Here is a 24,379-nt window from a genome sequence, read left to right as displayed (position 1 = left end):
TTCTTTATCCTTCTTTTACCCTATGGTGGCTTATTTAATCAGAATATTTAAAAAACAAAAAAAAAAGAAAAACGAAAACGTTCACAGCAGATTTTAGCGGGGGTCTGGACTGAGCGACAGGTGCAGGTAAAATGTTTTGGGCAAGCTTGGCGTGGGCCGAAAATGGTCGAAGGATCGTTCGGGTCATCAGTCTGGTTATTTCTGGGGCTTGGGACACGACAGCTTGGTTCGGGAACCGAGTTTATGTTCAACAACTGAGACATTTTTTTTCTCAAACAATATGTTCGAAAACCGAATTGTTCGGGAAGGTAGTCGTTCGAGAACCAAGGTACCATTGTACTATGAAAGTTAGATAAAAGAGTATCTTATCGTGCTATGAAAGCTTTTTAGATAGTTTTTAAATACAAACTTTTCTTTGTTGTTATGCATAAAACTACTTATCTCTGCTCTTTCCTACACAGATATCTAAACCCAATTTCAACATTATAAGCTTCCGGACATACCACTGAGACATTGTGGAGTCATATAAGTGTTTAATTTATAAATTTTGCTTCTGTGAAAATAAGGAATATTACATCTAAATATTCTGTAATTATGCATATATAATTCCTCTGTATGTGCATAAACATGTATATTTGTAAAAATATATATACCATGCAGATAACTGTCGATTTGAATTGCTTCAAACTGTGCAGTTAACATTATCAAGAAATAATTTTCTATATTATTCACATCAAGTTTTCTTACACCAAGGATACTTGTCTTATTATAAGCAGATGTTATACAATACTTATGGTATCCAACCAGAAGTCTTCTAACATCAGTAAACGTAAGACATTACCCACTAAATGTTGTAAAAGAAAATGCGATGAATAAGGAAAGAGACACTAGTAGTGTCGAAGTATAAAATGTGATCTACCAGCTTATTTTACAATGTCCACGTGTGAAGATAGGAACGTACTTAAAACTGCAAAACCTTTACAGGAACGGGTCATTTATTGTGGCGAGTTTTAAACGAAACGGTTTGCAAGTGATCGCTTTAGCTGTATATGCTGAGTTGATCTTATAAAAGTTTCAAAGGAACTGATCATTGTAGTAATATACGTTTAATACATCCCGCATACACCTTGATAGTTTATGTCAAGAGGGTTTTCCAGACATTTTACATGTACATTAGGTTTCACAATAACAAATATTATAAGTTCGTATAACGTTACTTCAAAATATTACGAGTTCAAATAGTACTGCCGAAGAACATTACGACTTAAATAGCACTACTAAAACTCTACGAATTCAAACAGCTCTACTAAAAAACAATTACAAGTTTAAATATCACTAATAAGAGCTGTAGGAGTTCAAATATCACTATTAAAGAACATTATAAGTTCAAACAAATAGAATTACTAAAGAGCATTATAAGTTCAAACAAATAGAATTACTAAAGAGCATTATAAGTTCAAACAAATAGAATTACTAAAGAGCATTATAAGTTCAAACAAATAGAATTACTAAAGAGCATTATAAGTTCAAACAACTAGTATTACTAAAGAGCATTATAACTTCAAACAAATAGAATTACTAAAGAGCATTATAAGTTCAAACAAATAGAATTACTAAAGAGCATTATAAGTTCAAACAAATAGAATTACTAAAGAGCATTATAAGTTCAAACAAATAGTATTACTAAAGAGCATTATAACTTCAAACAAATAGTATTACTAAAGAACATTATAAGTTACTACAAATAGTATTACTAAAGAACATTATAAGTTCAAACAAATAGTATTACTAAAGAACATTATAAGTTCAAACAAATAGTGTTACTAAAGAACATTATAAGTTCAAACAAATAGTGTTACTAAAGAACATTATAAGTTCAAACAAATGCTATTACTAAAGAACATTACAAGTTTCATTAGCATAAGAGGTTCAAATTTGCTTTGATAATTTGAAGGATCTAAAACCAGATTATGTAAATAAAATATTCTGTTTAACAATACGCTGTTTACATAAATACTTTAAAGAACAAAACGACAACATCCTGATATTGCTCAAATTCTATAGCAACCATAGAAAATTATATTCCTTTCTATCACGTGACAACAATCAACCACTACGATGTTGTTTTCAAAAGATAGCATCCACAGGTCTTTTATTTATTTAACGTATCTACCATGCTAATGAAACTTCTAGGCAACCTAATAGTCGTGCTTAACTACCAATCTACACTCTAACTCTCGTTTAAATGATGCTTTCTAAGTGTCACAACTTTTCTCATCTGCATCTAAGGAGCTTCTTCGGAGTTTTAATTGCATATTATTTGTTCAATGAATCTCTAGCATGTGTTGCATGCACGTGAGTAATCATTACGGTTTTCTAATTTCGCTAAACTCGAGCTACAGTTCTGTAAGGCTTGATTTGCCTCAACCTCATTAGGACCAGATCACGAGGCACACACAGAACAGTGTTCTGCCATCTCTAGGGTGGAATTAGAGGTCTCTAGCTGGTGATGAATCACTGTCAAGTGTCCAATAAACCTAACTCCCAACGAAAACTGACGATTCCCTTTAAGCCTCGCTGCATAATATTAAAAGAACGAAAAAAATAAGCAGCTCGTGCAGCAGGCTTCACCGCGTGTTCCCAGCAACGTCACTGGTTCCACAGAGGTGTAGTAATTACTACGAAACTTGCCAGAGGGCGTGGTTAAGAGATGCGTAGATGGAAGGACCTCGAGAGCTAAAGACAGCGACGACGCCTGGAACTCATACGTATTCACTTGATGGATTTGGAAATGTAAATTAGTAGACATGAGAAAAAGGCAGAATGTAATATATCATCATGAAATCCTAGCAAAACTTTTCGAATTTCTTACATTTTAAAAGTTTTAATGCACTACAACTAATATATATGCTATGCACTAGATAATGTGGTTAATCATATGGTTCCCCTTCCCACATTCAGACATTAAGAGGGCGGTATCAAAATTTTAATGTGTCCCATGTGGACAATTGGATAAAATATCCCTCATTGTGGCATTAGCAAAATCATAAACATAATTAAGTTCAAATTAAAAATAGGAATGATAACAAAAGTCACCAATAATGTCAAACGCAGTTAAACTACTTTCTAAAAGATAGAAAGATAGATAAGTTGGTGAGTGAGGTGGGTATAAGGCCAGATAGATAGTTAGTGTTTCATGTATTCAAATCAATTAATCCTGTTATAATAACTACAGAGTTTTGTAGGCTTTGCATTTAAGTTGTATGGTTAGTCAAACTATAAAGCTTGTACTTTGTCCTTTGTCTGAATAAAAAAAAAAAATAGAGCCATAAACCGGCTTTCAGAAACATATACTGAAAACGCAGTTTACGAGTTAACGTTTCTACTATAAAAATAAACAAAAAATCTCACCATTAATCGGAAAGTTGTGTACAATACAACTGGGTTATTTTCCCTCATTTATTTTACATAAAGTTCTGACATATGCGTGCTTATGGATTGATCATGCAGACGGAAATACATGTGCATAATTGCGTGTATTAAGTATATCTGCTCACGTGCCATGGATATAAAGATACAACACCAATAGTCTGTACGGTTACAAGTAATCGACGTATTACATATATGTATGACATATACACACACGCGCGCGCATGCATATAATGATTGCTGCTACCAAAGTTATTTTTCTAGGCTGTTATATAACGTTTATTATACACATCAACGTAAAAAAAAAAGTTCAAAGGTCACGCCACTACAGAATAATTATACAGATCTATAAAGAAGGTGTCAGCAAATAAGGCTTTCATTGCAAAGGGACTTGTGTTAAATTGCACTGACGCTTTGCCATAATTTTTTAACTAGTACACATCAATACTAAACTTTCTGTCATGGTATTGGTACACATTTACCACGTGAGTAAGAGTGCATCCTCTGATACAGTAGTAATGTAGTAATTATATAAAAATCGCAATGTGAATTATTGAGAAATGTGTTATACAAACTTACTCCAAAGTGGCGTGAACACCACCAACTGAGTGATGATTCATTTCACTTAAATTAGCAGCTGTTTTACATGAACTGTAATTTAATAACAACATCCTTTACTTAACACCCCTCATTTCAAATTAGCTCAAAATTGTCGACGTTAAACCACTTGCAAAATCAAATGTTATAGATTACTTAAAAAAATACTGTACAAACACTGTAAAAAAATGTTAGTTTAGGATTTTGCTAGATTTTATTCGGTAATTCATTTAGTAATTTTAACGTTGATAAACATATTTATTTAGTGACGAAGCAATGATTGTTACAGTCGTCGACCGTATATAATATATATGGCGTTTATATGAAGAACATGAAACATTGATAATTCTCCTAAGTTATTTAGTAGACGTAATGCTTAATGTAATAAAATGTTTGAAGTGAATATTAGGAAGAATTATAATAGAACGTTATGATTTGTGTTTTTTCTTCACAAATTATAAAAAGATGTACCACTGTGACTTTTAATACAAAGCTACACAATGGACTCCCCGTCACACCAAAAATGCTCCCCCCTTTCAGCCGTGAGGGCGTTATAATGTGACGGTCAATCCCACTATTCGTTGGTAAAAGAGCAGCCCAAGAGTTAGCGGTGGGTGGTGATGACTTGCTGCCTTCCCTCTAGTCTTACACTGCTAAATTAGAGAAGCCTAGCGCAGGTAGCTCTCGTGTAGCTTTGCGCGAAATTCAAAACAAACACAATGGACTATCTATGCCCATTACAATTATCAAAACCCGAATTTTAGCGTTATTAACCTTCAGACTTACCGCTGAATCACAGAGAGGACTTTAAACATAGAAATTTTTATTTACTAAAAAGTCACTTAAAAAACTCCATATATGTGCATATAATTTAAGTCTAAACGGCTGTACTAAACACTATAGCGGTAAATCTTCGGGTTTGCAATGCTAAAGTCAGGAGTTTGATTTCCCTAGGCAGATAGCTCGTTGTGGAATTTCTATAAGAAAAAAACGCTGTAACAAATAAGATTAAACATTTTGATGTAATATTGTTAAAATGAATAATGTCGTGCATAATAGTCTCTATTACAGATATTTTCAAATGTATTGATCATTCTATGCATTATACAGAGTGTTCGGAAAGTCACTGAGCACTTATGTATTTTTTAACAGACATGTTTCAATATAGAATACAGGAGGTAAATATGAATGACAATTATAAACAATGTTGAAAGTGACCCCCGTTGGTATCAATACAGGCCTGGATCCTTCTTATTTTGTTTCTAAACCCCGCTATCAATTGCTGGCTTGAAATAGACTGAATAAAATATGATTACAAAACTGCACAGTGACTTTCCGAACACCGTGTATAATGTGGTTAAATACATAGTTCCCATTCCCACATTAAGAGGGCGGTTTGAAATAAATTTCAATAGAAAATATACTGCACAATGTACACAACATCCCATCTCAAATAAACGCTTTGTTGGATAAATATAGTGTTCTCAGTCTTTTACTAGTGTTCCTGCCTATCAGTGATGTCTCGTATTCTTGACGTCACTGTACGTATATTAAACAACAACAAAATGTCTTGGGAAGCTGGAGATCTCATCAAGACCTGAAAACTAACCCATAACTTTACCCATCTTCAAAAACTTATAGAAATGGTTAGTCGATTTGCATTGAGCCAGAAATGGTCTTTCCCGAATAAAGCATCTTACTTTAAACAAATACACACATAAATGAATTAGTTGAAATGTAAATCTGTACTTTTCACTTTACGTTAATATTAGTTGTACAATAGAATAACATTCTTGCTGTCATTTATTTGTTTATTTATTTATCGAATAAGTGACAAGAACGCTCTTCTATTGTTCGAACTTGAAACCATCTCAGTGAAAGGAAGAGAAACGTATTGACAAACCATATTGTCCCAAACTCTATATGCTTAGAAATAGTTAAGTACAAACATCATTTATTGGACATTAATGAGAAAGTTTTAAGTCACAACCTTGCTTAGGATACTGCTCTGCCACAAACAAAGTATATTTTAATGTACACTCATTTTACTGAAAACTCGTGTATTTAACTAGTAAAAAACGGGATTTAAAGAGGTATCTGTTTTATTGCGATGTTATATCACACACATGTAAACACATGTAAACCCAAGTTTTTAGAATTTAATAAATGATTAAAATCAATGCTTCATATTTATATAATTAAACAGAACTTTATTGATAGTACAGTGATACGTGGGATGGATGATGTGATAACTACCACGGTTGAGCTATGCTTGAGAATTGTGGGTTTGATTCCGATTTTCAACAGGCTCAGATAGATACAGTTCATTTTACTTGCACAGTTTGCTTACTTGGAGATAAGTCAGAGCTATGTAACTAGCTTCTTATCTCAGTTAGTTACCTACATAAATCAGAAATAATAACCAACTTAGTAATAAGTATAGCCCCATCACACCAAACATGATAACTCTTTTAGCTGTGGGGGCGTTATAATGTTACGGTCAATCCCACTATTCGTTGGCAAAAGAGTAGCTCAAAAGTTGGCGGTGGGTGGGTGATAACTAGCTGCCTTCCCTCTAGTTTTACACTGCTAAATTAGGGATGGCTAGCACAAATATCTATCGAGTAGCTTTGCGTGAAATTCAAAAACAAACAGTAAGTATAGCTAATGAAGTAAAAGATGGATTATATTGATTAGTTTGTTTGTTCTTTGTTAAGTACAAAGCTACGCAATAGGCTATCTGTGGTTTGCCAATTATAGATATAGAAATCCGGTTTTTAGTATTATAGCTCAAAACACTAATGATTAGAATAAATTATTTTATCAATTGTACCCTCGCTGTAAGTGAAATTTTTGGCAGTAATCCCAATGTTGCTTTGAGGGAAGATGAAACGAAGAGAGCTGAGTAATAAAGTAAGGAAGTTAGGTAGCAGTTGTTAACAGGTTTGAGCTTTGACTGCTTACAGTGGAGAAGAAGATGACCAAATGGTTTTACATAGTGCAATATCTTTCATAAGCACACTCATGAAGTTATCCGTCGTGAGAAACATAGAAAGTATTTGAGTATTACAATGGAGACTGCTTTGATATTTTATTTGCCGTACCCAAGCGTATTTTATTTGCACTATAGAAGTAGGTGCTGTTAGAAATCTGAAAAAGTCACTTAAGAAGTGTAAAAAAATTATTCAGAAGCTATAGCTTAACCTGAGTGTTCCCTCGGGCCAGATATAGAAATAAATTGTCTGATATAGATCAGAGCTTAAGCTATTTGTTTATTTGTTGTTTTTTTTTAATTTCGCGCTGCGAGGGTTGTCTGCACTAGCCATCCCTAATTTAACAGGTTAAAACTAGAATAGTAGGACTGATCGGGACATTATAACGCCCCCACAGCTGAAAGGGCGAGCAGGTTTGATGTGACGGGGATTCGAGCTCACGACCCTCAAATTACGAGTCGAGCACCCTATCCAACTGGTCCAAAATTAAATGAAAGATTACCATATAAGAAACTTAAGTTGGAGAATGATTTGGAGAAACTAAGATATCATTTTAGACAGTTTAAGCTAAATTTGTACATTGTAAGGGAGATTGAGAAATTATAAACAAAAGAAACCGATAGAATTTCTAGGACAAAGATGGAATGGGAAAAGTTAAATATTAGTTTTAGAGTTAAAGATTTAAAAATGAAAACAGTAAATTCAAGAATAAACTTAGATGCAGTTATTCTAATATAATGAGTATTAGAAATAATATGAACATATCTAGAGCTTAAGTGTAAATGAAAGATTTTGCTATTATCGGATTTAAGTTAATTGACCTCACTTCTGTAGAGGGAAAACATTCCAAAGAATATGTTAAATATGTTTGGTAAATTACAGTACTATAAAAGAGAGCCAATATGAATTCACCATAGGAATGTTTGTCTTACTAACTAGTTGATTTATTTTAGGATGTTATTCATTACTTCGGTGATGGAAAGGGTTTGAATATGGTATACTTAGGTTTTTAAAAAGATTTTTGACAATAGACCACACATAGAAAGTCACATAGCTTTGGAGTGGATTAGGTCGTATGGTGGATGGGCGAGAGAAAGCAAAATATTTTTATTAATGGAGCTCAATTACACTGGGCTTTTGTTACTAGTGATGTGTCTCAGGGGTCAGTTCTTGAGTTTTGTTTTTTCTCATTTACGTTAATTGTAATGAAAGGGGTATAGTTAATTAGTTAGTAAATTAGCTTATGATATCAAACTCTTGGGCATTGCTTATTGTATTTAGTATGTTGAAGCAACACAAAATAACTTTGATCGATTGTACAAACACTTACTAAATAACCTTTAATTATAGTAAGTGCAAGGTAATGCATTTGGGGTATCATAGTTTGAGTCACGTGTTTAATACTGATGGAAATCCACTCAATAGCGTGACTGAAGAAAGGGCCTTTGGCATAGAAATAGATAAGTCAACAATACCAACGAGGCAGTGTTCTATTTCTTGTATTAACTCTAATATGATTTTATAGTATACTTATAGAAGTATTGATAACAAGTTAAATTAATAATTAGGTCTCACCTGGAATATTCTGTACGGTTTTGAACTCCTTTAAAGCAAGGATATTGTCTTAGAGAAAAGGATTCAAAGGATGATTTCAGGATTGCAAAGGTTGTATTAACGAAACTCGCTTAAGATCTCTTGGCTTATTTCTTTTTGAGAAAAGAAGTTTAATAACCGACCTTATTGAAGTTTAAGAAATTACCGGAAGATTTCACAGAATAAAGTAAACTAATTTCTTTTTGTTGTATTCTGAAAATAATAGGATGAAAGGTTACAAGTTTAAGACTCGGAAGAAAAAGGTTAGATTTCAGTTAAGATAGCTATCTTACTTATTTCCTAACAGAATAAAAAAAGGAAAGTAAATGAATGTTTAATATAGGGTGAGTTCAGAAATATTTCTCTTCTTGTCTCAGTTCTGAGTGTGAAAAATAGGTTCGAAAAGCTTAATGTTCCCTTACTTTTCGCATGTTATGTTAATAACTGAAAACAATAACACTTTTTTTCCGATATATCAAGAATATTCGCAACACCTAATGGTGGGTGTGGGTCAAAAGTGCATATGGAAGTCTTTAATCACTATTGTTGGAACCCCAAAGAGGCTGTAGAAAGGGACTGGGAGCCGTGGACCCAATTCAATCAGTAAGATATGTAGTTTCTTGCGTGATAACAGATATATTTAAGTTTTAAAAATTCACTGAATCTGTTGGAAATCTTGTATATAACATTAATAATATCAGTAGTTGCATATACTGTACTACATGGAACCACCAGGTGGCACTTTTAAGTTTCAGAAAAATACAAACGATTAACACTGTTAAAACATAATTTCTTCGAAAATCGTGATCTACACAGAATACTGAAACATTGAGTTCAACAGTTATTTGTCGAATCTAAGACGATTTTCAACAAAAGAAGAATAGAAAACAGCATAAAACCATCAGTTGTAAGTTCGAGGTTTGAATGTGTCGATATCTTCAGACAAAACTTCTACTTAATGTATGGTATGATCGACTTTTTGGTGAGCGATTGCATGAAGTGCCAAAGGTACTTTTTTAGTGTCTTCTTATTTTGGGGTCTTTCCTCTCTGTAGGCTCGTTCATAAACCCAGCTTTGAAGAAGTTTTATGAAAGAAAGAAAAACAAAGATGAAAAATTACATGGTCTCATAATACTGACACACCTGAAATCCTCAATATCTGAGTGACTGAAAACATCGCTAGTGAATAAAAAAAAAACATGTGCTCTAAGTCTTTTTATACACATATTTTCATAAAATTCTCAAAGATTTTACCTATTTCATAAATACAATAGTAGTTATAGTAGGAAAGCGACAGACACACAAAACATGGAATACAAATTATTTGCTCATACATACCTTTAACAACCAAATAATAATTCTTTAAAAGTATTTCATAGATACATTTAAGGATTAACAAACCAAATACACTATTACAAGTCATAGAACCACTTGATAAAGTCGGCAGAGAAGATACAAATAATTTACAAGATCACAAATTTCTCTGTGTCACTTAAACACTTATGTCTGTATAACAAATAGACTTACCACAGTCATAAATGCACCAAATACAGCAATATCACAGGGATCACGTGCTAGTACTAGCGTGGAGAAGTTAATTAAATTTATTAACTAATTTATCAACCCTTAGCAGATACACACAACCAGCACTCACACTACATCACCCAAATGGTATTGTACACTATAGAGTGCGCGTCATCACACGTAGAGCACACTTGCACACTCACAATGTGTAAACACCTCATAAGTGAACAGAATGTGAAGATAATTCACGCCATGCCCACACATACACCTTTAGTAGCACATAACATAATCTTATGGTGCACACCCACACTCATGATATACATACAGGATATTAACACAAATGAATATCATAAACAAATGGAAAAAACATTTTAAATTGTTGAAAGTGTACAAACAGGTGCACCAAAAAGAGGGAAACAAGGTAAGAATGGGCATGGTGCGACAAAACTTGTTCACAAGGAATGTTTTTCTGTTTTTCGTTTTTCTACGTTTGTAATACTACATATATTATTTATATGTATACACAAAAGTGTGTTTGTGATTTTACTACTTTTATATAGACGTAACGAATCCATTACGTCGATACACAAAACATCTTAGGATTTCTTTTATCTTTTTTTTTTAATCCACCTATATAGCTAGGCGCAGATAGCTTAGTTGCTTTGCGCCATAAAACGCGAAACAAACCATCCAACCTATCTAGCTAATGTACGAAATCATGTCAGCTTCTAATGCAATAGTAAAAGGGGGAGCAAAGCTGTAAAGTAAAAAAGCACACACAAGTTATTGGTACAGATGAATATCAGTTTCAACTGGTGTCATATAAACAGACTTTACAGTACGTGTATTGCCTCCATCGATTCACAGAAAATCTCTAGGTTCTGTGAGATGAGTAGAACTATGTTTGATAAGTTTAGTGCACGTGGCTTCTTGTACACTGAATAGGAAAAATAAATGAAGTTGGCATAGACAGGATGTTGGACACGCCTACATGTGAGATCGTACAGGGGAAGCTTTATTACACATGCCCATTCATACCTTGTTTCCTCACTTTCTGGTTCACCCACTCATACACTTTCAATTATTAACATTGTTTTCTACTTGTAATATCTTATAACATTTATACTTTTAAATACCAACAACGCAAACATCACTCTTCGTTAAAGGTTTACTTGATAAGAATAAAAATGTGCGATTTAAAATGAATTGTACATTGGAGAAAAAATACGTTCTTTTATGTGTCTACATCTAAGTTGCTCCTCAGTAGCACAACAGTATGTTTGCGGACTTAAACGCTAGAAACCGAGTTTCGATACCCGTGGCGTTAAGGCACGGATTAGCCAATTGTGTAGCTTTGTGCTTAACTACAAACAAACAAACTACATCTAAGTTTATATATCGCTATTTTTCTAGATATTTCGATAATTTTCCAGAGTTAGCATTCAACATATTTATGTATATACGTATCAGCACATTTGTGTACGTGTGATTATTAGCGGTATGGATTCTGAAGCTTACCGCTAAGCCATCAGAGGCCTATGAGAAATAGAAGGCGTGATATACTTTTTGCATTTTTTTGTATAACTAGCTGACGTACCCATTAAACACACTGGGAAGATGTAATTACCCCGAAGATAACATTCGGAGGGAGCTAAGAGCAACTGTTAGATTTGATAAAAAGGAGTCCAGTAGTTCGCCAGTACCGGACACAACGCACGGAGAAGACATAATGGCCGTCAGGGTGACATAAAAGAGTTCAGATCTAAATGCCATCCCCCATGCTACTCAATGGTTACGTGCCAGGTATGGTAACAACTGGTCCAGTGATTGTCACTACACACATACACACAATTTCTGTCAAATATTCGTTTAGATTGAGTTTAAAATGAATAACTAAGCTACCCTTAAACTGATATAAAAAAGTAGTGAAGCTATGCATGTGGTACACATACAAGTTGAAAATGGGCCGGGCGTGGCCCTTGTGATTAGCGTGATCGAGATTTAAATCTTGGACCCGATATGTTAGAAACGTGTTTTGAAATATGGGGGCAGTGGAAGCGGAATAGAAGCGACAGTGAAATCCCACTATTTGACCAAATAAGATTAGCACAAAAGTAGATGACAAATATGAGTGGCTAGGAGTCCTTCTCCCCAGTCTGTCAGTTCAAAATTAGGGACGATTATACTCACACAGCTCTTTGCATAGCTTTGAATGAAAATTCTAAAACAAACAGAAGTTTTGTCCCTCATGGTGTATCTAGTTGATATAACTCATAAAATGTAGAAACCTTTAAATATAATAAATAACGGATACTTGAAGAAGAACAATATTTAACTTTACTGTAGCATTCAAAAAATAGTAAAATACGTATTTTGACATATTCTTTGACACTAAATTCTGCATAATTTATAAGAAACCCGAAACTGTGTTTTTTTCCAAAGAATTCAGTTGCGACATACAAATAATACGCACAATTATATTACTATAACAAAAGCTATAAAGATCGGTAAATGGTTAACATTAATTGTCCTTGCGTGTATATTGAGTTATGTCTTATTCCTATTAAGATGTTCTGTATTTTAAACCTAATATTTTATACAAAGAGAATAAATAAAAAGAAAAATTCTATTGATAAACAGAAACATGAGATTCACAAAAGGAAAGGAATCTATGGGCAGAAAAATCCCAGTTTTTTTAAATATGTGAAAGCAACAGCTAAGATTGGTTCATTTAAGCAGCTGTCTAACTATTGTGACACAAAGAACGACTTAGATAACTGATAACGGAAAAAAGTTTAACAAGAACACAGAATAAAAGAAAACTAAACAATTGAAGATAAGATAACAATGCAGGTGTCTTTCCATCATGGAATGGGAGAAAGAGATACCACTGATAACACTTAAACAGTTGTGAAAACAAAGACATTGTTATTATATAATGATAGTTTTCTACGAAGCACAAACAATAACACAACTCAAAGAACAATGGCGTATTTCGGATATGTTACTGTATCTATAAGTTCCAGCTGTATTAGAAAACGTACAGAACTTCAGCAAGATATTCGAAAAGGGAGGACATGTTGTTGTCTTGTAACGTAATTCATACACATTTAAATGTATTCATATTTACAAACAGTAGTAAAATTCCATCAGTAGGCACAGTTTAAATAGTTCACGGATTATTTTTACGTCAATATATACTCTTTATACTGACGAACACAAACCTTACAAACAACTATGCACTGTTTTAATTAAATTCCTGGGGATGCGAAAAAGTTTTGTTGTACTCGAACAAACTTACACATTTTAAATAAACTAATAAACCATTTGTATAAATTACGTTTAATTTCCTATGGCTGCGATATTTTCTAAGCAGGATATTATAGTTATTATTATTATTGTTCGATTTAAAAATACCGTTTCTGTTCGGGATTTAATTTAAAGTATTTAAAACAGCTTAGAGTATCTTGACTTAGTCCAGGATCATTATTCTTTTAGAAACGGCTTAATTGTTATTGTACTAGGTCTGAGAATTCAGGGATTCAAGGTTCGCGTTTCGTTGCACGAAAAACTCCCTCTGCACTTTGGATCAAAAGTTAATTTAACAGTAACGGTTAAATACCAAGTTTTGGGCAAAAAGGTATGTGTGTGTGGGTTTTATTTTAGCAAAGCCACAGCGGGCTATCTGCTGAGCCCACCGAGGGCAATCGAATCCCTGATTTTAGTTTTAGAAATCCGTAGACATACCGCTGTACTAGCGGGGAGCTAGGGCAAACAAGAATAGGCCAAGAGCTGGCGAGTAGTAATGGGAATTGGTTGAGGTCCCTCTGGTCTTGTTATCGAGAAATAGGAAACCATATATGCAGATAATTCTTTGTGTAGATTTGCGCAGGAAAATGCTAAAACACAAATGTTTAAAAACAATAATTTTGTTATCAATAAACGTCTCAAACAAATCTCTTTTATGTGCTGTTAACTTTGTTCGGAAAACTCAAACTCTTAAATATAAATCAAACTGGCACGGCATGGCCAGGTGATTAAGGCACTCGACTCGTAATCCGAGGGTCATGAGGTCGAATCTCCGTCACACCAAACATGCTTGCCCTTAAAGCCGTGTGGGCGTTATAACGTGACGGTCAATCGCACTATTCGTTGATAAGAGTCAGCGGTGAGTGGTGATAACTAGCTGCCTACTCTCCAGTCTTACAATGCTAAATTAGGAACGGCTAGCGCAGATAGCCCTCGTGTAGCTTTGCGTGAAATTCAAAAACAAACAAATAAATCAAACTAGGTCTATAGTTTGATTTCATGATAACAAATAATCAAACTAGGTCTATAGTTTGATTTCATGATAACAAATAATCAAACTAGGTCTATAGTTTGATTTAATAATAACAAGTAATCAAACTAGGTCTATAGTTTGATTTCATGATATCATATTTCATTTGTTTTAAGTTCCTGTGATATCAACGTTGAATTTTTATAAAATGTTATTTTAAAACGAACGTAAAAATATTTAAATCATCAAATTTTACTTATTCGTATTTTCCAATCAATCAGGCAATCTTTTTTAATAATTAATTCTTCAGCGATAATATTATTTCACACCTTGATTAGATTTTTATGGTTTTAAAATAAGTAAATAGTTTGCGAAAATTGTACGAATTTTAATACATACTTTTAGAAGTGGATCGAAATATTTCAGTATGTAAGTTTGTTTGTTTGTTTTCGAATTTCGCACAAAGCTACTCGAGGGCTATCTGTGCTAGCCGTCCCTAATTTATCAGTGTAAGACTAGAGGGAAGGCAGCTAGTCATCACCACCCACCGCCAACTCTTGGACTACTCTTTTACCAACGAATAGTGGGATTGACCGTCACATTATAACGCCCCACGGCTGAAAGGGCGAGCATGTTTGGCGCGACCGGGATGCGAACCCGCGACCCTCAGATTACAAGTCGCATGCCTTAACACGCTTGGCCATGCCGGGCCCGTATGTAAGTTTGTTTGTTTTTTCATTTCGCGCAAAGCTACTCGAGGGTTATCTGCGCTAGCCATCCACAATTTAGCAGTATAAGACTAGAGGGAAAGCAGCTAGTCATCATCACACACCGCCAACTCTTGGGCTACTCTTTTACCAACGAATAGTGGGATTGACAGTGCACATTATGACGCCCCCACGGCTATAAGAGCGAGCACGGCCTACAGAGTACAAGTCGAGCCAAGTATGTAAGTACAAGTCTGATTTTTGTTTCAAGTAACAAATCAGTACATTGCGTGAAAATATAACTGACACTACCATATTTTGACTTTGTTTTTTCCTGGATTGTTCGCGTTAGGAGAGGGTACGTAAAAGCCCTTTGGGACGCAAAATATTCATATTTTTGGGACGCTGAAATCATAAAGATGTGTGCAGATTGTGAATTTAGAATTTTCAACATAAGGATGTTGATCTTGTACTTAATATCATTGAAAAACAATAGAATACGTAGCCTTTTTTCAAGATCCAAGATCGTTAAGTAAAACGTGATGGTGAGGCTCTAAAATCGGTTCAATATAGTGTACTTATCTATTCAATACTTTGCCTCTGCAGGAAAAAGCCCACCTTTCGTAAGCACTAAGGTTATAGTGTTTTATTCCCTACATTTTCATACCTCTATACTATGGAACCTTTTTCAACTTTTCAGATCTCTTTATTTCATTCTTTAATAATATATATTTATATGTATGTATGTATGTTTGTGTTTTAATTATCCAGTAAAATAAAATACTTTTTATTTATTAGATTTTGTTTCTCGATTATTCATTGATAAGCTTACGGATTTTCAACGTTAAAATTTGAGATTCAATTCCTCACATTGGACGGAGAGCATTTAATCTATTGCGTAGCTTTAAGGTAAAACAAACAACAACCACGTTATGATTTTTATATCATGATCTGTTTTATGAAGTTCCATAATTCGGCATAAATATAAAATTCATTCCTTTACTGAACGGCATCATTTACAAGCGGATTCATTCGATTCATTCTCCCAGGTTGAGTAGATTGCTGAGAAAGGAACTGTTTATCGAAACTGAAACGCAACCATTTGTCAGGTCTGTGTAAATAAAGAACATATTACGTCATCAGTGTACTCTTAGTTCACGTTTGTGAATGATATATGTGTATAGCAACATTTAAGTGCATCTAGCTGTAATATAATACCAATTTTTTGATGCCATCAAAATTTTTCACAGACATATTTTAAAATGGCCGTCAAAAATAACGTGGGCCTATTTCCTGATAGCTTCTTTTCTAAAACATATTCTCTGGGCCATGGTCTACCGGCATGCCAAATTTCATGTTTGTACAACTCTTACACATACCTGCCTCACTAATGGTTCAGCAGTTAGGGAATCCGATGGTCTAATGTTCGAATCTAACTTTCAGCTGTAGGTGCATTATAAAAATCACAGTCAGTTCTACTCTTCAAATAACACTATCCGCTTCATGTAGCAGAGGCTACTGATCTGTTACCTTCTCGTTGACCTATAGTTCAAAATTACCAACGACGATACCTGAAATATAGTAATATTTCAACCGACGTGGTTCAGCTAAGGAAAAAAAGCTTTTCAGTTCCAATTTACATAAGATACAAAAAATTTAAAATTCATAACTGTTTATTTACTTTCGCTCATAGTTTGCGTTCTTGCTACAAGCAAGTGCAAAAAATTACCAATAAACATAGCTACTTGAAATTTTTTCATAAAATAATCTAAATATATTGTTGTTTTTTAAATGGAAGCTTATTTTTATAACACAGTTTAAAGATTTTGCATTTTATTTAAATGGAAGCTTAGTTTATGACACAATATAAAGGTTTTGTATTTTATTTAAATGGAAGCTTAGTTGTATAACACAATACAAACATTTCGTATTTTTATTTAAATGGAAGGGTAGTTTTATAACACAATACAAACATTTCGTATTTTTATTTAAATGGAAGGGTAGTTTTATAACACAATACAAACATTTCGTATTTTTATTTAAATGGAAGGGTAGTTTTATAACACAATATAAACATTTTGTATTTTTATTTAAATGGAAGGGTAGTTTTTATAACACAATATAAACATTTTGTATTTGTATTTAAATGGAAGCGTAGTTTTATAACACAATATAAACATTTTGTATTTTTATTTCAATGGTTTTCTCACATTTGATAATATCTGCTTCTGTATTTCTAAAATTTGCATTTTTAACATTTGTGGATTTGTTTACGTAGAAACTAAAATTTGTGTTCTTTATTAGATTTATAAAAAAACTTTTATTTTTACCACTCTCCCCTATTATAAAAATTATTAGTATGTTGACATCAGTAACATTGACTTAATCATTGCAAAAACGCAGTCAGTGAAGGAAAAAACTGTATCAATTTTATATATATATATATATCAATTATTTGTTACACCCGTCTACTACACTCCAAATGGACGCATAGCCTGGAAAAATAGTTTTTCGTAGAATAATCAGTCAGTTCATCAGATAATATTCTCCTAACTAATTTACTACTGAGTAAATAACATTACTGATCAAAACGTCTTTGCTGTGGAGAAAACAAAACAACAGAACCTACTGAATATTAGAAATATACTCAGTACAACAAGAGGTGCTATTTCACGTTTAAATGTCCTACAAAATATTTCAAAACTAATAAGGGATATTGATTTTAAGCATCATCTTTTAAATAGCGTAGAAGAGCTTCATAGATAATAATAGAAGGTCCTGAACAACTACTTTATGGAAGTAAGTTGACATCGAGTAAATTAAATGCGATCAAAAAATTTTACACGTAGAAAACAAAAGTTAGAATAAAGGGTTTGTTTGTTCGGTTTCGAATTTTGCATAAAACTACACGAGGACTACCTGCGCTAGTCGTCCATTATTTAGACTAGAGCTCTTTTACTTACAAATAGTGAAATTGACCGTAACTTTACAACGCCCTCACAGCTGAAAGGACGAGCGTGTTTGGTAGGGAGAGAAGTGATTTGAACCCGAGACTCTCAAATTGCCAAAAATAAAAAGGTCAGCCACATAAAATTTTATATAAAAAGTACCAAGTTACTCAAACCATGTAAATATGGACTAGACAAACAAGAAAATATTATGAAAGACTTGACACCATTTTTATATTTATGTTCAGTCTTGTTCCAGTTGAATAATTTTTATTTTTATTTAAATTATCCACTTTATTCTAACATTGCTTTTTTTGTACATGTAAAATGTTTTGATGAGATGAAACCAAATTTATTATGACGAGAAAATAAAACATCGTGTATTAGAAACAAAATAATTAAAAGTAATATGAAACAATACTTATTTTCTGCCATACCTTCAGCCAGGTGGTTAGGGCGCTCGACTCGTAATCCGGGGGTCGCGGGTTCAAATCCCTGTCACACCAAACTCCACGTCCTTTCAGCCGTGGGGTCGTTATAACAATACGGTTAATCGCATTATTCATTAATAAGAGTTAGCGGTGAGTGGTGATAACTAGCTGCCTTCTCTCCAGTCTTACACTACAAAATTAGGTACGGTTAACGCAGATATTTCTCGTGTAGCTTTGCGCGAAATTCAAAAACAAACTATAATTTCCAGCATTCCCTTATTATTTGTCTTATTTTTATTCCCTCTAGCTTATCCTAGTTTCTCCTCATTTGCACTGTTTTTTTCCTATGTTCACTCTTTCTGCTGTTTTTCATTCCAGTTAACGTTTCACTCTCTCATTTTTAGTCATGTTTCCAGATTGTTTTTCCCAAAGGTGTTCCACGTACTCCTAGGCCCTTAAGTCACAATTTTTAACCTGGTGGCTCTGGAAAGCTATTTCCCATTAAAATTATCGAAATAATATTTATAATATATATATATATATATTCTATAACTATCATACCTCACTTGAGATTAATATCTATCAGTGGAATTTTGTTTCGTACCAGTCCTCCTAAAAGCATAATGACTAAAAAGTCAGTTTTGGTTTTATCGTTTTAATGATATTATACCAAATATAAGTTCACAAAAATTGAGATTACGTGTATTGTGGTTTAGTTGTTATCTAAGTTCATCGTATGGTTGATTTAAGGTTTACGTGTTCGTGTACACACGAAAGAACAAGAAGAATGTTTCTCATTACGTGTGTACATAATACACAAGATGTGGTATCTTCATGTTGTTCTTCGTATCATGTAAAAGATCGTTCTGTTTTTTTTAATTTTTTCAAACATGGTTTATAAACCCACTAACAGAAATGCTATCGGTAAAATTCTGTCAAGCAAAATCAGTTGATATTCCATATTATATTAGATATTATATCAGCTGTAGAATATTAAAATAATTCTTATGAATTGAAACGAAGCTAGATTTGAAATAACATTTCTAGATATTGTTTGTTCGTTTTTGGTTTACTTCTAATGGTTCTTTTAATGATGAAGTATTTATATCGGATTAGTGAACCTATTACAAGACGATTTTGCTATCTACGTTAGCCGTTCCTAATTTAGCAGTGTAAGACTAAAAGGAAGGCAGCTAATTATCATCTCCCGCCACCAACTACTAGGCTACTTTTCTAACAACGTAAAGTGGGATTGACGTCACATTATAACGCCATCACGACTGAAAGACAGATCATTTTCGTTTTCGAACTCGAGATCTGCAGATTGTAAGTCCAGAGCCATAACAACTAGATCATGCTGGTCCTCGTTTCTTACAAACAAATATTTTTCATACTCTTTCCACGTACTCACTTACTGGTTACAGTGAGAGCCTGGTAACTTAGGGAAAGTGGAAATATCGTATAAGTAGTACAAAACTGCCATTGTCGTGATTAGCAGCCTATAAGATCATCTAAGCTTAATTATTTAGATGCCTTTCTCTTAATTATGTGATACTAATATGCTTAGATCATTGTTTTTACTGCTAATCTGGTAACAACTTTAGAAGTGCCTTACGAAGGGCTATATTTTTGGCGATATGGATATGGATTCAATCCCAGATCGTTTTGCTGGAAATAAATGGCGTAATTTAAATCACCTAGCTATTTGAATAGTATCATTTTATTCTTGCCTGGTTCTATTATATTTGTATTATTCTATTCTGTTGCGTGATATTTTTTTCTCTAATGTGATGGGGTGTTGCAGATAAATGATTATACAAGAACCTTGTGTGTCTATTGTGTTCTTGAACTCTGACTTCTGTTGGAATTGGAGTTCACATTCACAACAGATGTCGCAACTGGTTTTTATGCTCCCCGTTACGTCTTTAGGTGATTTTGGTGTGTACTAAATGCGATCACGTTGTTTGTTCGTTAGTCTTGAATTTTGCGAAAAGCTACACGAGAGCTATCGGCGATAGCCGTCCCTAATTTAACAGTGTAAGACTGTTAAGGGTGAGTTGAGCGCCCTAACCATCTGACCATGCCGAGCCTGTCGATCACATTGTATTTTAACTTCTGAATAATATAGAACTTAACTATTCGTATATTTTTCTAATCCTGTTATTGATAATGGCTCGACACAACCTTACTTATCATAAATATTAAATAACTGCTACACCAAGAACGAATATCAATTTTCTTTCATATGAGAACATTATCCAAGTTTTAAAATTCATACTTTTGACCTGATTAACTAGTAATCTCTACAAATAAATTACTGTGTGTGTGGATGTTTTTCTTATAGCAAAGCCACATCGGGCTATCTGGTGAATCCACCAAAAATAAATTACTTTCTTAGAATAAACTTATTTTACTTTTATCAGTAAAAGTACCTCTATTTTTGGTTTTAAAACTTAATCGAACATTTTAGCACCAATAGAAACTTTTTGGTATGATCGGTTACTCACTTATGTATTAATAAATCATATTTAGTATGACAATTACTAATGACAATTTTATAAGTAAGCAAAATATTTTTGATCGAGCAAATTACAAATTTTTGTACAAGTAAAACTACGTTATAACAAAAGGTATCAATGAAATATTTATTGTTACAAATTTTCTGCATCTAGAATTTTAATAGTATAACATATCAAGTATTTTATTAACAGCAGATAAGACGAAACGTTTCTGTTTCTTCTTTTAATCGGTCATCTTCCAGGTTTTTGATACGATTAATTTACATTAAATGCAAGAGTACTTTTCTATATAGCCTGCAATGATGTTTTTAGATCGTTTTTTACTTATTGTAATCACTGTTACATTATTCTTAAAGATTTTATTATATTTTATTAAATTCCCAAAAAACAATACATTCGCTTATTTTTTTATAAAATAACATAAGCTTTTAAAACGTTGATTTATGGTTATCTATCGCAATTCAACAGACAATTAAGAATTTTCAATGGAAGCTTTCTAAGTTTGTAAGTTTTTTCTTGCATAAACCGATTTGGATCAAATTCCAAAGCATATTACTATCTTTAGTATATTTACTACTATTCTATAACTAATTATTTCAATCTCACACTAATTCTTCTACAGTGTTTTTTTTCAGGTTATCCCACTACTTGCAGGAGTAAAATTATATATAATGCGTTGTTTATTTTCTACGAAAGATTGGCAGCTCGATAAAACTAGTGTTCCTTAACATCCAAGACTACGAAAGTGATTTATAAATAAATTGAATTTTTCCTTGCGAACTTATAATAGATTCTTCTTCCCTTCGGTTCTATCTCGTAAGTTTGTGATGTAATTCATAACGTTGCTCAGAAAATTACTTCATTAATTGAGTGCCAGCTGAAAGACGGGCTTTTGTTTTTGGGCAGAACAACTCCATGAGCAGTGTCCTTCTCATCCAATGGTAGCTATTCGTGCAGGCTGCCTTCACGCGGGACCTGAACTCTATTAATCACTGGATTGTGTCGGACAGACAGACGTAAGACGCACGTTCTGTTCGAGCTTGTTCTCTTGCAAACCATCGAGCCTATGAATGTATGTACACATGTACAACTTGCTCCAACATCCGCCAGAAAGTATTGCCAGTTTCTCTTACTGTTCCAATCACGTTCCAGGTGCAACGCTTCCCGCCGTTGGCTCGCTGTAGTTGACGGCGCACATCCCTACACACGGCAGGCCGAACACGGAGTAGGTATAAACGGCATGTTCTCACATTCATCACCGTCCACCTCTCCACCCATCGACTGGCCAGATTGAACCAACTTGAACACAGGACTCTATGACTGTAATTTGTACCTTCTGATTTCTATGGTCAAGCTCATCAACCACAAAGCAACTGCTATTAATGATGTTTTCCCAGAAATGACATTTTCGAATCTCCGGAAAAAAAAAAACTTCCAAAAGGGAAACCGGCATTTACATGTGTATATCAGTAAAAAAAAAATTCAATGAACATTCCTGGAGATTAATCTGCTTATAAATTATCTACAACACAAATAAATACACAGATAATCACAAATTCGACGTAAACTATTTGAACACATTCATTAAAAAGAAATTATATAAAAAATAATTTATTTGAAACGCAAGAAAAACAGATGTGTTATTTGATGACAAGGAAAGTTCGTTTGTATCAAATTTAAGTTTTACATGCTGCGTACAATGACGGGTGCTTTTAAATTCTGAAGGGCTGGTACATCTTGTACAAAATAATTATCGTGAAAGAAAAGATAGAAATAATTGTATGTGAAAAATTTTATTCTAGCTTCTAAAGTAACTAATAGTTAATTTAAATTGGACCATATCATTCCTTTGGGAAATAAAAAATAGAATGTGTAGTTTAACAAAGTTACAACATGTTTCGTTAATTTCTATAGACTATTAATTTAATTGGCATGTCGCCAAATAAAGACGCGCTAAGCAACGTTGTTAACTTAATAGCTGTGTTGAGTCGTAAAGTCATTTTAAAGGACTTGATTAAAAAATACACTTGTTATACTAAGACATTGAAACATCTTGTTGAGAAACAACGGTTTTAACTTGATGTTTTTTTTTAATATTTAAGCTTTTTTCCTACACTCTTGAAGCTCATAATTACAACTAGTGTTCCCCGAAGGGATAGCGGTAAGTTTATAAACCAAAGTTTGGGCTCGATTCTCATTCAGCGACAGACACAGCAGATAGCCCACTACGGCTTTGCCCTAAAACAATAAAAACAACCTAATACAGGTACATGGGGTTCAGTCTCAATACCTTTCTTTATTTTGTCAAGGTTTTATGTAATGTCAGTCGTTAATTTGTTTAAATTACTCCATACAATCGTTCTTTTACCGTAATACTAATTCTATTTTTTTAGTTGTTGTTGTAGTTGTTTTGAATTAAGCACAAAGCTACACAATGAGCTGCCTGTGCTCTGCCCACCACGGGTATCGAAACCCGGTTTTTAGCGTTATAAGTCCGCAGACATACCGCTGAACCACTGGGGGGCCTATTTTTTAGTATTAGAAATTACGCCTACATTTTTGTATCATTAGATTATTTTGAACCTGATTAACTATTCACCTTTACAAATAAAATTAACTTCGTAGGATAAATTTATTTTACTTTTATGCGTAAAAAGTCTTTTATTTTTGGTATTACAAATTATTAAGATAACTTAGACAGTCTAGAACTGGGTTTTCGTTCACCTTGGATGCAATAATCAAAGTGAACGAATGAACCCAATATCGTAAGTACTGAACAATAATTATAGTAGCCCCCCGCTAATACAGCGGTAAGTCTATGTATTTACAGCGCTAAAATCAGGGGCTTGATCCCCTTGGTGGGCTCAGCAGATAGCCCGATGTGGCTTTGCTATAAGAAAAACACACACACAAACACACTAATTATCATAATCACAATGTAATACAATAGTTATATTGTAAAGCTTTTACATTCATTATATAGTGAGTGATACTGCAGAAAGGTAGGACAGTAATAATGGTAATATTTTGATTACAATCACACGTTGTATTAGCATTTCAAACCTTTATAGGCATTTTACACAGCTTGTACAAATTACTTCATAATTCTTTTTCTATTTACAGTTACCCTGATTTTTACTCCTATACGATTATAAAATAGCGTTGCTTTTAGTTGTCAGTTTTTCTTTTTGCATATTGTCTTACAAAACGGGTGAACACTCCAGTTTTCGTTCCATGTTGCTGATGTACGTGGTAACTGGAGATTTCCTTATTAAACGATTTATGTGGATACAAAACAAACAAACACAGACCAGCTAATCGTTTTTCTAAAATAACTATTTTACTCTTAGAACATTAGT

The 24,379-nt window shown here is 33.4% G+C and overlaps 1 long non-coding RNA gene across 1 annotated transcript in view; it reads left to right on the top strand.

The window, feature by feature from the left end:
- LOC143224104 (uncharacterized) overlaps nt 1–22,636 on the top strand; it is a 40,410-nt gene extending 17,774 nt beyond the window's left edge. The window contains exon 3 of the long non-coding RNA XR_013013213.1: nt 21,656–22,636. This is a non-coding gene — a long non-coding RNA (uncharacterized LOC143224104). The remainder of the gene's footprint in view (nt 1–21,655) is intronic.
- The last annotated feature ends 1,743 nt before the right edge of the window (nt 22,637–24,379 follow it).

The sequence above is a fragment of the Tachypleus tridentatus genome, chromosome 8 (assembly GCF_004210375.1).
Source record: "Tachypleus tridentatus isolate NWPU-2018 chromosome 8, ASM421037v1, whole genome shotgun sequence".
Classification (NCBI taxonomy): domain Eukaryota; kingdom Metazoa; phylum Arthropoda; class Merostomata; order Xiphosura; family Limulidae; genus Tachypleus; species Tachypleus tridentatus.
Note: the sequence above shows the minus strand (reverse complement) of the source record. Positions and strands in the feature narration are given on the sequence as shown.